At 53.8% G+C, this 20,108-nt stretch overlaps 1 pseudogene; it reads right to left on the reverse strand.

The window, feature by feature from the left end:
• Nucleotides 1–313: 313 nt before the first annotated feature.
• LOC131562150 (serine/threonine-protein kinase pim-1-like) lies at nucleotides 314–14,410 on the reverse strand (annotated as a pseudogene).
• Between the last annotated feature and the right edge of the window lie 5,698 nt (nucleotides 14,411–20,108).

A 20,108-nucleotide genomic window follows, 5' to 3' on the forward strand; every position in this document is an offset into this window, starting at 1 on the left:
TTTCCAGGATAAATGGGCTAAGTTAATGAAGTTACTGCTATGATTAGTGTTTTATGTGTAATTTGATGTTGCGTTAAATCCTATTCCAAAGTTCTTGATTTTTTGCACTTTGCCAGTAGAATTTTGTGTCATTTTGACCTCTTACAAATATCTGGCTGGTGTTTTTCCTGTGCACCAAATTTGAGTAAAGGTGGCAGATGAATTGGTGAGTTGGCACGCAAGCCCTGAATGGAGCTCCGGGTGCGTGGAGGATCGGGGCAGTGTGAGTCGCGCACAATCCCTGCAGTAGGAGGACACGGGTCCCTAGCGGCGTTTAGGGTGCCCCGAGTACAGCGGCAGCACTGAGTAGAGCCAAGAGGGCCCCAGTGCCCAGGGTGGAACGGCGGTGCTGGGGGTTCAGGGTGCCGCCCTTCAGGTAGAAACCGTAAACCCACTGAAGGCCCCTGAGGGGATTGGGGTCACAGGGCAGGGCAGGGCTGGGCTTACAGGGCAGGGCAAGGCTGGACCTGCCCCTTCCTCCCCCACACACAAAATGTTTAGAGCCAACAATCTCCTCCAGTCTGTCAAAACAGGCAGTGTTGGAGGTGAAATCCCAATTGTGGCCATGGGCACCTGGCTGAGAAGGACAGTTCTTTTCCATGGGAAGGAAAGCACAGAGCCTCAAGGTTTGGAAGGCAAGTGAGAGCCTCAGCAGGCCACGGCCAGCTAGATTGTCAGTAATTGCAGAGTTTGGATTTAGGGAATTTTGGAGGTGGAAACCCAATCTCAGCCATGGGCACCTGGAGAAGCAGACAGTTCTTTCCTTAGGAAGGAGAGCATGGAGCCTTTCCCAATGTTTTGGGGACGGATGAGAGGTGACCCTTGTGAAACCACTGCCAGACAGACTTGTCCTGGCAATATTCCTATTGGAAGAATCCCTGGATATAAGGACCTTTGGAGGTGAAATCCCAATTCTGGCCATGGGTGCCTAGAGCAGGAGGACAGTTCTTTTCCATTGGGAAGGAAAGCACAGAGCCTCAGTGCTTCAGCAGCAGATGAGAAGTGACACTCAACATGCAAAGGTCAGTTGGACCAGTCAGGCAGTCTATGGGAGGCCAAAGCAGCCAGACTTGTTTTGTGTTCCCTTGGTTTTGTGGGGCTCCATATTGTCACAATGGTTCCTTGGATCCATGGGGCCCCGCAGTGTCAGAATGGTGACTTGATTCCATGGGTTCCAGCAGTGTCACAATGGCCCCTTGATTACAAGAAGACCTGCAGTGTCACAAAGGCCTCTTGGTTTCACGAGGCCCCACAATATCACAATGGTCCTCCCAGGATCACAATGGTCTCACTGATTCCATGAGGCCTCACAGCGTCACAATGGTCTCTGCGTTTCCATGAGTCCCTTGAGTGTCACAATGGTCTCTGTGTTTCCATGGTGCCCCTCAGTGTCACCATGGCCCCTTGGTTCCATAACACCCCAAAGTGTCCGAATGGTCTCCATGGTTCCATGCAGACCCACGCTGTCACAATGGCCCCTTGTTTTGATGAGGCCTCTCAGTGTCACAATGATCCCTACATTCCATGGAGCCACACAGCGTCAGTACAGTCCCCATGGATCCATGAGGCCCAGCAACGTCACAGTGCTCTCCATGATTCCATGAGGCCCCACAGTGTCACAATGGTCCCTTGTTGTCACAGGGTCCCACAGTGTCACAATGGTCTCTTGGTCTCACAGGGCCCCACAGTGTCACAATGGTCTCTTGGTCTCACAGGGCCCCACAGGGTCACAATGGTCCCTTGGTTCCATGGGCCTGTGCTGCTGCATTCCCCCCTCCCCTTCTCAGGCCGCCCTGCCAGCTGAGAAATGCTCCCTGGGCCTCAGCCTTGGCCAACAGCCCCAGGCTCAGCTCCTCTGCAGCTCATCACAAACACTGTCTGCTCCAGGCACTGCTGCTGCCCAACCAGCTCCTGGTTCCTATAGGAGCAGTCCTGGGACCTGTTTGTGTTCCCTGAGCGGCACAACATCCCTGTTCTCACACTGCCAAAGGAAGCTGTTGGTGCCAAGTGCGGCCAGGATGAACCATTGCTGGGACTGAAGCCCCTCTCTTGGGGCTCTGCAAACAGCGCTCCAAAAGGAGCCCTTGGAGCTCTCCTGGGTCAGCCACTCCCTCTGAGTGGGGCCTCTCCCAGCCGGGAACTCTCCCGTTTGCTGCACTCGGGGATCCTGAACAACGACGGAGCCTGGGCCGATCCCCCCACTCCTCCAGGCTCAACCCTTCACCCGCTGGGGAGATGCCAAAGGACCCACAGTGAGCATTTCCTGCCCTCAGGGGAATTGCTCACAGGTGCCTTGCACTGACTCTTTGTGTCTGTGTGCACACAGGAGTGCCTGTGCTGGAGAAATGTGGCAGAAATGCTGCACTCTGAGGGGCTTGAGTGCCTTGGATAGCTGAGTCAGTCAGGCCTGTAGGGAAGGTTAAATCACAAGGCCTAAGTGAAGTTAAATGCTGCTGAGAGGTTTTCTTTTGCTAAGCAGTTACCTTTAGTATAAGTTTTATGTTAAGTTCAATATTGTTAAGTGTTATTCCTCTGTTAAATTGCGAAGTCATAGGTTTAAGTTAGGTTACATGCTGTTATACTCTGCTCTTTTGCTAAACTGTGAGGTTGAAAGTATCAGTTAAGGTTAATGTATAAGTAAAGTCCTGTTAAGTTTGAGCTCTGTTAAGCTTTCAGGCCATGTTCCTTTTATCCTTGCCCTTGCTGTCCTTGTGTCACTCACACATGCACACACAGGGACAGTTCCAGGTTAATTTCTGGTTTTATTGCCTGGATTCTGTTTGGTTTTGTAGTTGCTTTGTTTCCTTGGTGTGCCTGAAGTGTCCAGTCAGGAGCACAGTGACTCTTGCCAAGGAACTTTGTGCTGCTGTCCCTTAATATTAAATCTGGTTTTGGCTGATCCCTTGCCGGGGGTTTTTCAGCGCTCTCAAGGCCTCGTTTGTAACAGGGTGAAGGAGCCCTGGCCCAGGCTCTGGCCCTGGGGGACACGGGGACGCTGCCGGGGGGTCCCTGTCCCCCTGTCCCACGCCCAGGGCCCCGTCCCCCCGTCCCCGTGTCAGGCTCTGGGGTCGATCCCGTGGAACATCCTCTGGGGGAGGCTGCGGGGCTGGGGGACCCGGGGGGACAGGGGACCCCGCTGTGCACGAGCAGGGTTGGACTGCTCTGGGGGGAACAGTGAGGGGGGCCGGGGCAGAGTGACCTCCCCAGTGACCTCACACAGCACCTGTGATGTCACACTGCCCCTGTGATGTCACACTGCCCCTGTGATGTCACACAGCCCCTGTGATGTCACATAGCCCCTGTGATGTCATGCTGCCCCCATGATGTCACACAGCCCCTGTGATGTCACACTGACCCTGTGATATCACACTGACCCTGTGATATCACAGAGCCAACTCTATGTCACCCTGTGATTTCATACAGCAGTGCTGTGACATCGCAGAAGACTGATGTCACAAAGTCACCCTGTGATGTCACAATCTGGTCTGTGATGTCACAGCCTCCTCTATGATGTTACACAGCCACCAGGTGAGGTCACAACCTACTCTCTGATGCCTCAGAGCCACCCTCTATGAGAGCAGACACTGCTCTATAGCCTCACACCCTGCTCTGTGATGTCACAGCAAGCTCTGTGATGTCAAAGCCAGCTTTGTGATGTCACACAACCCTCAAGAACCCTTAAGAACTCAGTTCTATTGAAACACTGAAGTTTCTTGTACTTTGAAGAGATCCCTGTCAGGGACACCACAGGGAAAGTGTCCCCAGGCCCCAGGCAGAGCAGAGAACTGGAGGCAGTGATGACAGGTGGGGACAAAGAGAAGCCAAGTCTTGGTGCCCTGGGGCACAGCAGGGTCTGTGCCACCAAGGGCTGTGAGGAGACACCTTGTCCTGAGGCACGGGGGCCTCCTGGCACAGCCCCAGCCAGGCTGGGCACTGTCAGCCCCTTGTCCTGCCCTCAGCATCCTCCCCTAGCCCACATCCCATGGCCTCAAGGATCTGCTGGAAGGAGTCCCTGGGGAGCCTTGCTCAGGAATGGTCCTGGGGGCTCCTTCATGCTTCCAGGGACTGCAGGTTTTTCAAAGGACTTTGGGTTTTGCTTTTGCCTTGGAGTCTCTGAGAGCTTTGTGCAATCATGGCCTCTAATTATGTGTTGCAATTAGTCCTTAGAGAGGCTTTGTCAGTAACACCACTCAGTGGGGCTCATAAATGCTTCAAGGTACTTCAGTTCTTTTAAGGTATTTGGTGTTTCCCTTGGGATAGACTCTGGGAGATATTTGTCCAATCATGGCCCCAATTATCTGCGTTAATTAGTCCCTGGAGAGCTTTGTACTGACACGAAATGGGGCTCATTAATGCTTTGAGACACTCAAGGTGTTGAAGGTACTTTAGATTTTCTTTTCCACACTGTCTGAGAGGTTTTTGTGCCATCCTGGCCACAAATTCTCTCCTCCAAGGAGTCCATGAGGAGCCTGTGTTGGAGAGGGACCTCAGAGGGAGCCATGAATGCCTGGAGACACTTGGGGTGTTTCCTCTGCCTTTGACTCCTGGCAAGGTTTGTGCAATCTCCTCCCAGGCCCTGAGGTTCAAGGGCTCACTCCAAATGCACAGTGAGGCTCATGAGGATCAAGCAAGTCCTGACAAACCCTGGCTCTGCCTTGATTTCCCTCTGCTCCAGTGTAGTTCATTAGGAGGTTTTCCTTTGACAGTTATGGAGAAATAGTTCAAAGAGCTTCCAGGAAATATGTAGTCCTATTTTAAAGGGTGTCTTTTTATTGCTGTTCTTATTACACAAGAGGTGATTGCAGCATTCAGTGGCTGATATTGATCCAGGGACTCTCCTAAGGAGCCCTGGCCTGCTCAGAGAAGTGGTGCCTTGAGCTCTGAGCCAGTGTGGACAACCTTGCTTCATATTGCCCAAGCCCATGGTCTCTCTCCTCACTCACCTGGAACCTGCTTTGCTTGGAGAAGTGGCTGCACACAGCCAAAGAGGGATTTTCCTTCATTTGTTTTTGAAGCAATCTAAAACTCCTGAGTTTCCCCATTGCAAACAGACATCCTCCTCAACTGTGTGCCAAGCCCAAGCTGCCACCAGAAGCACTCCAGACCTGCCCTGGGCCAGCTGTGAGGGTGCATCATCATCCCAACATGCAGTGGTGCCATTGCAAGGGACTGTTGCCATGGACACTGCAAGGACCCCACTGCTGGGTTTGGGTGCCATGGCAACCCCCATCAGTTCAGGTTTCCTTGGAAACCAGCCCAAGGAGCCATTTCTGCAGCCAGGTTCCATGGCCACTTGCCTGCAGAGCTGTTGCTGCCCTTGGCTGCCATGGCAACCCTGGGACAAAGCGGTGCCAGGGCTGTTCCAGGTACAATTGCAGTGACACTCGTTGGTGCCACCAGGTGCCATGGCAACGGCCACGGGGACCCGTTCCTTGGTTTGGTGCAATGGCAACCAATGCCCGGAGCCGTTGTGATGGTTGGTGGCCATGGAAAGCTGCCCTGGGCCCTTGCTCAGGGCTGGTGTCAGTGCCCAGAGCCAGAGGGGATCCCTTGCTGGGGGCTGTGCCATGGCCACCTGCCCTGTGCCGCGCTGGCCGCTCTGGCACCAGGAACCAGCAGCCACCGGCACTGCCAGGGCCAAAGGCCAGGTCAGCCAGACAGAAAGGGGCAGGGCTGGGCACTGTTTCCATGGCAACCGGCACTGGGGGGACACCTGGGTCACCTGGCCTGGCAGTTGCCATGGAAACCCCCGGCAGGGACTGAGGGCACAGCCCCTGGCACTGAGACACTGCTGGGCCGGGTGCTGAGCACAGCGCTGAGCACGCAGAGATGGTTTTGTTCTTGCTGAGCTGTAGCACAGCCAAGGCCTGTCCTGCCCCTCGTCCAGCCACGCTGGGGAGGGGCTGGGGCTGCGGGGGAGCTGGGCAGGGGACACAGCCAGGACAGGGGACCCAAACTGAGCCCGGGCATACCCCAGACCAGAGCACATCATGCTCAGGGTATGAAGGGGGGAACAGGGAGGAAGGGGGGAATTTTGGAGGGAGGGCTTTTGCCTTCCCAGGTAACACTTAGGCAAAAGGGGGCCCTGTTTCACCAGTGGGCAGGGTCACTACCAAAGACACAGACACCAAGTTAAGGAATTGTGTCATTTATATCATGCACAGCTGCAGAGATTTACAAAAGGATAAGCTCAGCAAAGCACATCATCATTAGCAAAGAATTACAAAAGAAGCTCAGCAATCCATCATAACCCATCATTATATTTTGATGACCAATCCCTTGGTGAAACACCAGAGGTATTTGTGGCAGACAAAGATTCTGGCTGACTATCAAGGTACACCTTACAGACATCAGTAGTACTTTAGTGACACCGTTCTTCATTATTTTTTCTCAATCTCATTCGAGTTAGGAACAAGAATTCTGTTGTCCATGGAGCTGGCACCTTTTTAATTCCAGAATAATGCCCCCAGGCCCTTTGCTGTTCAGCTTTACCATGCTGTCTGTGGCTAACAAGGCTTGGGGGGCCCTTTCCCCTCTGGCTGGAAGGGGCCGGGTCCCAGTCCCTGAGGGGCACCCAGGCTCCTGGATGGAATTGCTGTGCAAGTCCCTCAGTGTCACAGCAGCCTTCGCACGGAGCCCCGTGGATCAGAGCATTTTCCACAGGGGCCCTTAGAGCAAACAGGGAGATCTGGTCTGGCAGGATGTGTTAAACAATATAAAAAATATATACATATTTTTTACACATATGTGTATACACATATATACCCACATATATATGTGAATATATTAATATATATATATATATGTCTTTATATACTATAAATATGTATATAGATATTTATTATATCAATATTTCACTTGTACAAATGCATATTAGCTCAAGATTAAAACCTTCTGTTGCTCCATGTGGGAGCATTCCAATAATCATTGTTCCTTCTGAAAGTGCTGTTTCCTATGTACTCTCAACAAATTCATCTTTGTCTGCCCAAACCCACAAGGTGTTTTCCTTTTCCATTTGCAATTTTTGGATGCACTTGAAGCCATCCAGGGGTGCAGCTTCTTTTACCCGACTGCCCCACTGCTCACAAGGGGCTCCGACCTCAGCCCACTCCAGAGCCAGGGAACTCCAGGGAAGGGCTTCCCAGCTGGCAATTTCTGATGGGACTGATTCCTCACATTTACATTGAACAAATGACATTTTGTTGGCATCTGGCCAGACTGTGCCAGTTTTGTTTTACCAGTGGGCAGGGTCAGCACCAGAGATACAGACTCCAGCTGAAGGAATCAGTGTCATTTCCTGCAGCTCAGAGCAGCAAAGAATCACAAAAGGAGCAGCTCAGCAATGCACCCAACCATCCCCACCAAAGATTGCCTGCAGTGATTAACAAAGATCCAGCAGCATTTACCCTCAGCCTTTACCATCCCCCAGACCCACACAGCAGCTGGGGAAGCTGTCACAGCCAAGGGCTGCAGAGCCACTCCTGGGCACTGGGAATTCCTGCAGGTGCCTCCAGCCCCAGGTGAGGCTCCAACCCCGCTGGGAGAGGGCCCAGCTCTGACAGTGCTGAATGAACAAACTGACAGCACTGCTAGTGTGGCAACATCTGCTTTCATCCTCCTCTTGGGTCCCTCCCAAAGCCTGGCCAGGGCTCAAGGAGGAACCAAGGGAGCTGACTTTGACCATACAGCCCCAAACAAGGCCAGATGTCAGATTTCATGGCCTTGTCTGGCTTCTAAATACACAAAGGTCAATACATGTTTCACTAAGGAGTGGCTACATCTATCACAGTGTTAATGACCATGCATATTTCATCAGGGAGCAGATACAAAGATAACCTTTGCTTGGAAGGTTCATCCAGAGGCCACCTTTGGCTCAGGGCCTGCTGTCCAGGCCTCACTCAGGGCTGGTGTCCAGGCCTTGGCACTTCAGAGACGTGGTTTAGTGCTGGGCTTGGCACTGCTGGGTGACCGGCTGTACTGGGTGAGCTCAGAGGGCTTTTCCAACAGAAAGGATTCTGTGATTCCATGATTATATCCGCTGCATTCAGCTGGGGCTATTTTAGCAGCATTCCTTTGCTCCAAAAGTTCCCTTTTGCCCAGCTCCTGTGGCCTGAGGCTTCAGCTCCTTCAGCTCCTGGTGCTGAGCTGCTCATGCTGAACAAGACGGCTCGGAGAGAAGAACACAGTCCATGCAATTCCTTCTGGGACACGGAGAGGGGAGGCTGTGCAAACAGGAGCTTGTTTGCTGTGGCCTCCTCCTCTGCCCTTCACACTTTTCAGCGCTTTGAACCAGCCAAGAGCTTTCTCCAAGAGTGCAATGGAGCAGCTGTTCCTGCTCCCAGGCCTGGCTCTCTCCAGTCTCTGCCCTTGCCTGGTTCTGTCCCTCTTGCTGTGCCCTCTGTTCCCCCAGGGCTCGCTGGCTGCTGCCCAGGACTGTGGCACTGGCACAGATCCAGTGCTCCAGAGCCTCCTTTCTGTGCCCTTGCAGCTGCCTGGGCACAGCAGCCTTTTCCATCTGGAAGCTCCCCATGCACAGGGAGTGCCCAGCTCCGTTCCTTGCACAGCCTCCAGGAGCCCAGGGCTGCCATCTCCAGTCCCTGCTGGCCCTGGGGGCTCCCAGGTGCCTCAGGCTGCTGTGACACCGCTGCACACGGGAGGGAAGAGGGGCAGGGGCTGTGCTCAAAGTCAGCTCCATCTGCTGCTGCTGCTGTGGGGTCATTTGTGCAGCCCTGTCTGCCCAGAGTCAGGGATCAGATCCTGCCAGTCTCTTCCAGCCCTGGCTGCTCAGAGTTTGGGCCTTGGAGCCCCAGGTGGCCAAAGGCAGCTGCTGCTGGTGCCTCTGTGTGCCCGTGTTCAGCAGTGCTGCTCCATCAGTCTGTGCCCAGCAACGGGGAAAAGCCTCAGCCCTGCAGGGCCAGGAGCTGCCGGGCTCTGCCTGAGCAGCTCAGCCAGCAGGAAGGGAGCTGCTCCACATGGGAACCAGGAGCAAAGGACATTCCTTTTATAGGACATGTTTTCTATTGAAAGGAAAAAAAAAGGAAAAAGTAATCAAAAACTATATAAAATGTGAAAGTGTGAAAAAACCCCAAGTGTGCAGTGAAAAGTCATCTCTAACTTTGAATTAAGAGGCAACTTATCTTTTGAAAAGAAAAGTTATTTACTTTGTAAATGTGCTGATGGCATGGATCCATCTTACTGACCTCAGCAGTCTTTTTAAAAAGTTTTTGGGGATTGTTTCCAATATTGTTATTTTAAATTGTGGTCGAGGCAAGAGGAAGTTGCTTTGTGCCCTTCCAGCTCCAAGCAGGACTGGGAATGGAAACTCTTTCAAAGCCCAAATCCTTTACAAGACGACCTTCCTTCTCAGCCTGGGAATGAGCGGAACATTCCCATTGAAACTTTCAGGGATTTCTTAGAGTCACAAAGTCCCTCTGACAGCTTTTTGCTCTGGTGTGGAAGTGCAGAAGGGCAATTCTCCATCCACCAGCTCCAGACTGCACTGCCTCTGGAGCACGGCCCACTCGCCAGCTTTGGCCCACTCGTGGCACTGCCAGAGGAGGAAGAAAGTGCAATTGCACAATTCCAGCCAATAAAGAAGGAAGAATGGGACAGACAAAACACCCTGTGCAGATCCAGGTGTTCAGCTGCTACTGTGGAGAGTTTGGGTCCTTGCCAGTTGGATGTGTGTCCCCAGCTGCAATCTCTGGGCCTGCAGCAGAGTCTCACTCACCTGCCAAAGCAGAAAGCTCAGGCGCTGTGCTCGCAACGGGCTCGTCTGATGCAGAGCTGTCAGAGCAATGTGAGGGCAGAGCCAGCCCAGCTGGGCCCAGGGCTGAGCCCAGCTGAGCCCTGGCAGAGCCCAGAGCAGCCTCAGCAGCCGCAGAGCCCGGCTGCAAGGAGAGAAAGCAGAAACCGCCCGTCAGCTGAGGGCTCCTGTGCCCTTGTGCCAAGGCCTGCGGTGCCCAGGCCATGCTGGCAGTGCCCAGAGCTGCCCATCCCTGCTGCCTTTGGCAGCAGAGCAGGAGGGCAGCACATGTGCCCAGCCTGCAGCCAGCCACGGCACATCCAGCCCTCAGCAGCTGCCCAGAGCCAAAAAGCAGCTGGGCAGCTGACTGAAGAATTCATTGTATCTGCCCCAGCAAAGGGGGAACCTTTGGTGCCCAGCTGTGCCATGCCCAGATCCGGGAGCAACCCCCTGCCTATAGACTCACCTGCAAATTGGACCTGGAGCCTGGCTTTGAAGAAGGTGCCAGAATCCAAGTCCATCATCTTCAGCTGGCCAGGCCAAGGAAGAGATTGTCATCTTTGAGGTTGTCCTTGGTGTCTCCAGCACCAGCCCCATTTGGAACAGCTTCTCCAGGGGCTCCTTCTCCTTCCCTGGGGTCAGACCAGGCTGTCAGGGCTCTGCCCAGGGCCCCAGCCATCCATGAACCATACAAACAAAACCAGGGGGATGGTGGCCACCAGTGCTTGTCACACCGGGTCTCCAGCTCAGCTCCAGCCCAAGAGCTGCATGTTCCCTTCTGCTGACCCCTGCTCAGAGCTACAGGCAGGACAAAACCAGCCTGGTTTGCTTTGCCACTGATTGCCAAGAGATGTGTGGAGCTGGTACCTGCCAGGCCCCTGGATCCAACTGTGCACGTGGATTTCTTCAGTCTTCTAGGGCAGAGGAACACCCTTCACCCAAGGATGACAGAAAAGATCTTCTAAGGATGGCCTGTCCGAGGGTTGCATGGACAAACACCTCTTAATGACATCTTGGCACGCTGGGGAGAGAAACCAGAAATCACCAGTCAGTTGGAGAAGTTGCCCTCCTGTTCCCATGCCCAGGTCATGCTGGGTGTGCCCAGAGCTGGGCCTAAACTTCCCCGTGGATGCTCTGTTTGGAGGACAGCAGGAGAGCAGGACATGTGCAACCTCCTCAGCAGCTGCCAGAGTGGTTTGCCCATGAGCCCGCTGCTGTCTCCCAGCACTGGTATTCCCCCCGTGCCCAGAGATGAGGATCCACCTTGAGAGAGCCATCGTGGGAACAAGATTCGCCCCCGGATGATCTCCTGGCCCCTCCTGAATGGGTGCTTCCCCATGACCAGGTGGCACAGCAGGAGGCCCAGGGACCAGATCGTGGCTGCCTCGCCATGGTAGCGTTGGTGCTGGATCCACTCTGGTGGGGGACACCAGATCCACTCTGTAGGACAGGGTTCCTGTGGAACACAGACACAGCTCAGCAGGGGGCTGCTGCTGCTCCCAGAGCCCGGCCCCAGCATCCCTGGGCCTGTGGGGGCCGCCCCAGAGGCACACGGGGTGAGCGCTGCCCTCTCACCAGCACTTGGGACTTGTGCACAAACTTGGGGATGGAAAAGAAGCCACTGGTCTTGGAAGAGGGCAGAAGAAACACAAGGAAGGCCCAACCATGACACACAAAGGAAAAACCCACCCAGTAGTGGAGAAAACCCACTCTCCCTCCCACCCAGAACAACTCGGCCTTAGCATCAATCCCATCCCAGTGCTGCACCCAGGCTGGGCCACGAGATGCCCAGGAGCACACCCTGCGAGGGCTCACCTGCAAACTGCGTGTAGGCTGTGTCTTGGAGGAAGGCGCCACAGCCAAAGTCGATCAGTTTCAGCTGCCCGCTGGCCAGGTCGAGCAGGACATTCTCGGGCTTGATGTCCTGGTGCAGGACCCCGCAGGTGGTGCAGTGCCGCACGGCCTCCAGCACCTGGCGGAACAGCTCCCGCGCCTCCTCCTCCGGCAGGAACCCCCGCTCCGCCAGGAAACCCGAGAGCTCCTGGCACCGCTCCGGACGCTCCAGCACCAGCAGGAAGCTGTCGGGGAGCTCAAGCCACTCCAGGAGCTGAATGACACCGCCACAGCGACCGGACACCTTGGCCAGCAGCACGATCTCCAGGGGTGCGCTGGTGCCGTCGGGCTGCGGGAGGAGCACGACGCCGTCAGTGGGGCCGAGGCCGTGCCGGGGCTCTGGGAGCCCTCAGCCAGCCCGGGATGCTCTGCATGCCCCGCTCAACCCACGCCCGCTCTCCCCGCAGGGCTCACGGCGGCTCCCACCGCGCCGGGCCCCGGCTCCTCCTCGCCCGGCACGGCCCGGCTGCTGCCGCTGGCTCCGCTCACTCACCAGCTCGCCCCAGTGCCGGATGCGATCCCTCGGCACGCGTTTGATGGCCACCTGCGAGCGAGGGAGAGCAGCGGGCTGAGCTCGCCGCCCGTCATGCCCAGACGCATCCTCCTCCTCCTCCTCCCTCCCCTCTGCCTGCGTCCGCCGCCGGCCCAGCCGCTCACCGGGGCGCCGTCCGAGAGCCGCGTGGCCGCAAAGACGCTGCCGAAGCCGCCGCGCCCCAGCAGCGATCCCAGCCGGTACCGCTCCTGCAGGGCCTCCTGCGCCGTCCCTGCGGGCGGGACGCGGCTTTCAGAGCTCGGCCCGGGTCCAGCAACGGCCCCCGAGCGCCCCTCACCCGCCCCGGGCCCGGCATCCCCACCCGCCCCAGGCCCTGGTGGCTTGGGGCCGGCGGCCGCGCTGCCGAGCGGCGGAGCTCGGGCCGGGGAAGCCGCAGCGGAGGCGGAGGGAGCGGCCGCGCCGCGTGTGTGCTCCGCGGGCCCCGGGAGAAGCCGGGGCCGGGACCGGGGTCGGGACCGGACCCTGCGTTGGGTCCGGGTCCGGGCTCGGGCCAGGCGGAGCCGAAGGGCGGCGATGCCGCCCCCGCACCAGGCACTGATGCCCGCCCAGCAGCGCCACCGCCAGTAGGGCCAGAGCCGGGCGGAGGCGAGACCGCGGCGGGACGGCCGGGGCCGGGCACGGGGCAGCCCCGCCCGGGGCCGGGGGCGGGCCGGGGGCATGGCCCTGCCCTGCAGGGGAGAGGGAGGCGGGGAGAGGAGAGGGACGCTGGGAAACGGACACTGAGAGAAGGGTGCCCGACAGCGGGAAAGGGAGAGAAAGAGAAATAAAGAGACAAAGAGAAAGTAAAGGAGAAAGACTGTTCAGAAGTATCTGTTTTGGTGCTCTCGCCGCTGCTGCTGCCGCTGCTGCTGCCGCCGCTGCCGCCGCTGCCGCCGCTGCAACTGAAGCACCGGGGCCGTTCGTCCCCGTGTCCGTTCCCCGCTCGCCCCACGAGCCCCACGTTCGAGCCCCGCGCGCCCCGGGGACAGCCCCTCCGTCTGCCCAAACACGGGAACTTTGCAGCCTTGAGCCCAAATGCAGAGCCCTGACTCCTGCACGCTGGCACAGTGATCCCCTCGCTCGCTGCTGGGCATTGTCCTTGCTGAGGATCAAACACTGTCGGGACACTTCCCTTGGGGTAGGATTCCTACCTGAGCCCAGCACTGCACTTACATATCTAGTGTTGCTTTCCAGTAAAAACAGGGGAAGGAAAACTCTGTGTGGCTCATGGTATTTTAGAGTGTCTAAAAATCACTAAGTCACCAATCTTAGAGGTGAGGTGCATCTGGAATTACTGGGATGGAGAAGCAGTGCAACATGGAAAAGGGGAGCATAGAAATAAATAGAGGAAAACACCTTGGATTGTTTCTTTCATTTTCATTTCACTTCTGGAAAGCTGTTTCTGTTTTCCAGGAATCTTCTCCTGTCTGCTCTTCCCAAGAATCTCTCATGGAGAACAAGGTCAAGCTTCTGTCACAAGATTTGCCACCAGGAAATGATGCCACTGGTGAAATTTTCATTGTGACTGTTTGTGCTGGTTTGGGGCAAATTTTGGGAGGAAAGCTCCAAAATGGGTCTGTCTAGAAAGCAAGTTCGAGCAGCCCCTACTCCTAATAGTTCAGGAAAAGACTTCCCTTGAGAAAAGTGAAAAAACCCAAGTTTATTTCACAAGTGAAGTATTCACAAGCATGAAAAATGAATAATATTAAATCAAACTTCTCACAGTAGTGAAGAGATGGCAAATTCAGGAAGTCCTTTTTGTGGGTTGTAGTTGGCTGCCTTGGTCTCTTCTAAGTCCCTCTGGTGCTGGAATGCAGCGTCCCAGAGCTCGGGGGGCCACAGGTGTGAGCTGCTGCTGCCGGTGTTTGTCTGGGTTTTCAGTCCAGAGCAGGTGTAAACAGTTCCAAGAAAAAGGAAAGTCACAGTTCCTCCACAGAAAGAGGAACTTCTCTTCCTAAGCTAGCTAAAACCAAATTGCTAGCTAGACCTGGGCTGTGAAGGTATCAGGAAATTTCCAAATCTGGGCACTGGCGGTCCCAGCAAACACCAGAGCTGGATGGTGCTGGAGCCAGAACCTGCAGAGTTACAAATTTTGGCCTTCTGTGCCAGCTAATCCATGGACTTGGGCTGTGCCAGCACCAGGAAGTTTTCAGATCTGGGCGCTGGCGCTGCCAGCCAACACCAGATGTGGGTGGCGTCATTGCCAGCAACAGAAATCTGCCAGATTTGGGCTCTGCTGGCACCGGGAAATTTCCAAATCTGCGTTCTGGTTACATGACACACAAGATGTGGGGGCGGTGCCAGAGCCAGTAAGAGGAAGCTGCCACAGGTTTTGGATTTCTGTGCCAGCAAATTGCTGCACTTGGGCTGTGCCAGAATTGGGAAATTTCCAGATCTGGGCACTGGCAGTGCCAGCAAACAGCCCATTTCAGGCTCCAGGCTCCAGGAAGGACTGGATCTGGATGCCTTCCTCTTTTCTTTCCTTCCTTCTTTCCTGGGATCCTGCGGCCAGCAAACTCCAGATTGGGCAGTGCTGGCAAGGGGAAATTGACAGGTTTTAGCTTTCTTTGCCAGCGAATTCTGGACATGGGTAGTGCCAGCACCGGGAAATTGCCAGATGTGGGCACTGGCAGTGCCAGCACACACCAGATCTGGGTGGGGAATGTGCCAGCACCAGGAAATTGTGAAATGTGAACTTTCAGTGCCAGCATATTGCTGGAATTATGCTGTGCAGGAACCTGAAAAATTCTGGATCTGGGCACTTGTGGTGTCAGCAAACACAAGATTGAGTTGCTGTAGGTACCAGGTATTTGCTTGGTTTTGGCTTTCTTTGCCAGAAAATTACAAGACTTGGGCTGTGTTGGCACTGGGAAATTCCCGCATCTGGGCACTGGTGGTGCCAGCAACCACCAGATCTTGGCATTGCCAATGACGGTAGCAGGGAATTGCCAGATTGTGGCTTTCTTTACCAGAAAATTGCTGGACTTGGCTCTGCCAGAACAGGGAAATATCCAGATCTGAGCACTGGCAGTGGCAGCAAACACCAGGTCTGGGTGCCTGTATTGGCATCAGGAGATTGCCGGATTTTGGCTTTCTGTGCCAGCAAATTGCTGGACTTGGGCTGTGCCAGGACAGGGAAATTTCCAGATCTGGGCACTTGCACAGCAAACACCAGACCTGGGTGGTGCTGGTGGCAGCACTGGGAAGCTGCTGGGTTCTGGCTTTCTTTGCCAGAAAATTGCTGCATTTAGGTTTTGCTGGCACTGAGAAATTCCCAGATGCTAATTTTCTGTGCCAGCAAACTGCTGGAATTGTGCTGTGCAGGCATCTGAAACATTCCCGATCTGGGTACTGGGGGTGTCAGCAAACCCAAGATCGGGTTGCTGTAGGTACCAGGTCTTTGCTTGGTTTTGACTTTCTTTGCCAGCAAATTGCTGGACTTGGGCTCTGTCAGAATAGAGAAATATCAAAATCTGGGAACTGGCAGTGCCAGCAAACACCACATTTCAGGAAGGATTGGATCTGGATCCGTTCCCTCCCTGCCTCCCTCCCTCAACAAGGCGCCAGAAGGGCTGGAGAGCAGCCAGGCAGAAAGGGACCTGGGGGCACTGATGGACAGCAGGCTGGACATGAGCCAGCAGTGTGCCCAGGTGGCCAAGAAGGCCAATGGCTCCTGGCCTGGATCAGGAATGGTGTGGCCAGCAGGAGCAGGGCTGGGATTCTTCCCCTGTGCTCAGCACTGCTTGGGCAGCACCTCGAGTGCTGTTTGCATTTCTGGACCCCCCAATTTTGGAAGGACATGGAGGGGCTGGAGCGTGTCCAGAGAAGGGCAACAAGGCGGGGGGGTGGGGGGGGGATCTGGAGCACAAGAGCTGTGAGGAGCGGCTGAGGGAGCTGCTGGGGTTGTTTATCCTGGAGGAGAGGAGGCCCAGAGGAGACAAGGCAGTGTCAGGGCACAGGTTGGACTTGATGATCTCCATGGCCTGTTCCACCCTTGCTGATTCTGAGATTCTCTGAAACCACCCTTGGAGCAGTTGCAGGAGGAGCCCTGGGCCTCCTGTTCAGAAGCTCCAGCAGCCCAGGTCCCTCAGCTTCTCCTGCCAGCCCCAAAGCCCATCCTGTCAGTCCTGCAGAGCCTCTGCAGCTCCTCCTCACTGCCCAGAGCAGGGAGCCCCAGAGCCAGACACAGCAGCCCAGATGTGCCCCCCTGGCCTGGGGTGCCTCTGGCAAGGGAACAGCACCAGGCACTGCAGGAGCCTGCAGACAATTGATCTGAAGGCCAAAGCTCCTTAGCTCCTTCTGAAAGAGCAGGAACAGTTCCTCATTCCAGAGTGGTGGAATGCTGGGCACTGCAGCTCCGGGTGAGGACTGGACACAAGTTTGCTCCCACTGAGTGCTGTGATGGGTTCTGCAGGAGCTCTGGGCTCCTGTGCTTGCCAGGCACAATGAGGAGAGAAGGAGCCAAGTCCACTGATGTGGGAAATGGGTTTGTAGAAAGTTTTTAGAGCCTAATAGAAGGCCCACAAAATATGAATCTGTATATAAATCTTGAGACAAGGAATGCTAACTTAAAATTTTCCATGGAATAGGACAGATATTGTTGATAGAGTAATGGAGCTAGAAAAATATTTCTAAAGATGGCCTTGCAAATAAGACTTTGGAAAAACAGAGCTATGAAAGATGCATTGTAGTGGGACCCACAAGGGGTATTTTTAAATAATTGGCTTTAACGCATCTACAACATGGCATGGCAAAAGGCTGAAAGACCAAGAAACACTTATAATGTAAAATATTTAGGAAGTAGTTGGCTTCTGATTGTGATGGCGTGAATTATAACATCTGTATTGTCTCACCCTTCTCATGACACTGAAAATGGAATAAAAGTTTTTAAAACACCTCTCAGTTGCCCCATCTCTAGGTCAAGAAAAGAGTATTATCCAACACACTGACACACCTTTTCCTCAAGCATAGCCCAGCCTGGACCAAACACACTGAAAGGTTTCCCCTGTGGCCCATGTCTCGAAACATCAGGTCTGCTGTTTGACAACTCAGGTTGGTTTGGTGTCAAGGAGTTCCCTTAGAAATACTGGGTTTGTCTTCCTCTGTGCCTTCCCCTCAGCAGCCTTGGGGATGCTCCTGTGTGAAGCCATCTGTCTCACACAGTTTCAGACAACTTCAAACAGGATATTGTGCAAGAAGTCGTCTCCTCTAAAGTGTGCCAACAATCCCTTTCCAGCAATAGGAAATTATTACTGATAGATGAAAGTGGAAAACCCCCAACAGTTTATTATCAAACAGAATCCCCCATGACACGCGTTCCAAGAAGGCGCCGGGGTCTCTCTCGGAAGAACAGGAGCTGTCACGGAGCAGTTCCAGCAGCTGATGGAAGCTCGGGGACTCATCCGGTGTCGGCTTTCTCCCACGGCAGAGCTCCATGGAGCGGGCAGGGCAGTGAAGCAGCTGGGCTGGAGCCCCTCGCTGCCTTGTCTCCCCGGCGTGGCTCAGCCCACAGACTCTCGGGCTGGGAGCGGGGCCGCTCCGCTCCTGCCAGCACCGTGTCCCTGGGCTTGGACAAACAGTTTCCTGCCAGGAGAGCCCTGCACACTGCTCCACAGATCTTTCATACAGGCCCAAACCAACTCCGTACACTCTGTCTGCAGCAGCTTTGCACAAAGGGCTGCAGCAATCCGGGACAGCTGCAAGTGAGTGTCGGAAGGCTCTTGTCTTGTTCCTGACAGCAGAATTCTTGATGATCTGATGCAGTTTTATTCAGATGTAACATGAGAGCGGAGGTTTTTTGTTAAAATATTTCATGATGAGTAACAAGCCTTGGGTGCATGAGGTACAGGACTGACATGCCAAAGCATGAGCGTATCCTCCAAAGGGGCCAGTTTAATTGCCCATTTTATTACTCTTGTATTTACTCCACACTAATAAGGAAAACCAAGCTCTGCTTGGAGGCAAAACAGGCATGGGATACACTACAGTCCCTCGCAGGCTCAGCAGGGCTGGCAGTGACACAGCAGGCCGTCTGCTTCATTGTGAACCACTACAGAGCTACATCCCAATGTGGTTTAGGTAGCGTGGTATAATTAAGAGCTCCCTTTCTGCATGAGACACAAAAAGGAGATCCCAAATGATCTTCTGCAAACAAGGTGCAAACAACACAGCTGCACTGCTGTCCCGGGTAAATATACATACAGGTGAACTTTGCCAAAGCAGTGCATCATTTCCCAGTGAAATACATGACCTTTTCTTAGCTATGGAATTGTGATTGAAGACACCTGTGAGCCAGATCAGTGGGAGATTGCAAAGGAGCAAAGCTTTGGGATTTGGGCACACTTCTCTTGGTTTCTTTGCTCAGGCCTTTGGTGAGCACAGAACACACCTAGGTAGAAAACCTTTGACTAGACAGGATCTTTTGGATCCATTGTCCCCCAAACGTGTCAATGTGTGGCCCCGTTGTAATGCCAAGTAACAAAGAGCAGCACAGATGACACAAAGAAAACATGGCCAAAGAGGAATAGGAGAGGCCCAATGAGGAAAGGATGTGGTGAGACACTGGCACATTGAGTGAGCTGCACTCCCATAATCTCTAGGCTAGCAGGTCCTGGTCTCACTTTCTCCTTTTGGTTTTTTCAATTGTGTTTATTTATTTACTATTTTTCATCATCAAAATAAAATAGCTAGAATTAAAAAAAAAAACCTCATAAAAACTTAAAGACAGAATCAAAAGACTGAAGCCCCAAAGCAGATAGCCTCCAAGAAATAATGAGTTAAAACATAGAATGTGAGGCATTTGAAGAAGGCATAGTATTAGGAAACACATAGAGCAATTAATCAGCTAAAGCATGGAACACAAGGACAGGAAGGAGATAGGAATAGGGGGAACTGATGGGCTAAGCATGTTCAGAGCCAACAATGTCAAACTGACCCTAAGAACTCTGCCAAGCTATAGAGACCAAGCCAAGTACACCGGGAATTAACCAAATTAGGGAAGAGGTTCAAAAGTTTAAAGAGGAAGACTCATCGGAAAGACCCCATCTATGATGAAGGCAACAGGAACGACCACCTGAAAATTCCCCAAAAGAGATGTCTCCACCTACGCTCCGCCTACACCACGCCCCATATGAATATGCATGATTATGTATCTGATCTGATGTAATCCTATACCCAAAATTGTATATAAGGCTTGCTTTTGCTATGTGAACTCAGAAATCCACTTCGTGATTTCTCCGACGCGTCGTAATAAAATACCTCCTGCTTATCTGACTTAGGCTGAGTCTCTTAAGCAGTTATTCTCGCCTTTTGGGGCAAAATTCGGCATCATTTTCTGGCGACCCAGATGGGACCAGACAGGAGATCCGGGCCCTGAGGTCCTCCCGGGCCGGGTCCGGGGTCGGGATTCTCTGGGCGCCCCTGACGAATTTTTTGTCAGAAGAGACCCCCCTGGACCGGCGCCTTGGTGGACGGAGGGTTCCCTGCATCTCCTGCTTCAATTAAGAGGTATTTTAATTGTTTATTGGTCTTATTGGTAGGGAAACGGGGGTCAGACGTGACCGCCCGAAGGGAAAGCTGGGGGACGCCCCGGTAACGAATCCCAGCTGGGTTAAAACCCCAGCATTGGGTTGCTAGCATTGGGCTGCTAGCATTGGGTTGCTAGCATTGGGTTGCTAGCATTGGGTTGCCAGGGTTAGATTCCCGGCATTGTTTTTGTAGAGAAAAGGATAAAGTCCTGCTACTGGGTGAGAGTCCCGGTAATAGAAACGCAGGTTAAAGTCCTGCCACACTGGGTTAGAGTCCCGGTAATAGAAACACAGGGGTAAAAAAAAAAAAACAACAACAAAAAAAAAAAAAAAAAAAAACAAAAAACAAAAAACAAAAAAAAAAAAAAAAAAA

The sequence above is a fragment of the Ammospiza caudacuta genome, chromosome 10 (assembly GCF_027887145.1).
Source record: "Ammospiza caudacuta isolate bAmmCau1 chromosome 10, bAmmCau1.pri, whole genome shotgun sequence".
NCBI lineage: Eukaryota > Metazoa > Chordata > Aves > Passeriformes > Passerellidae > Ammospiza > Ammospiza caudacuta.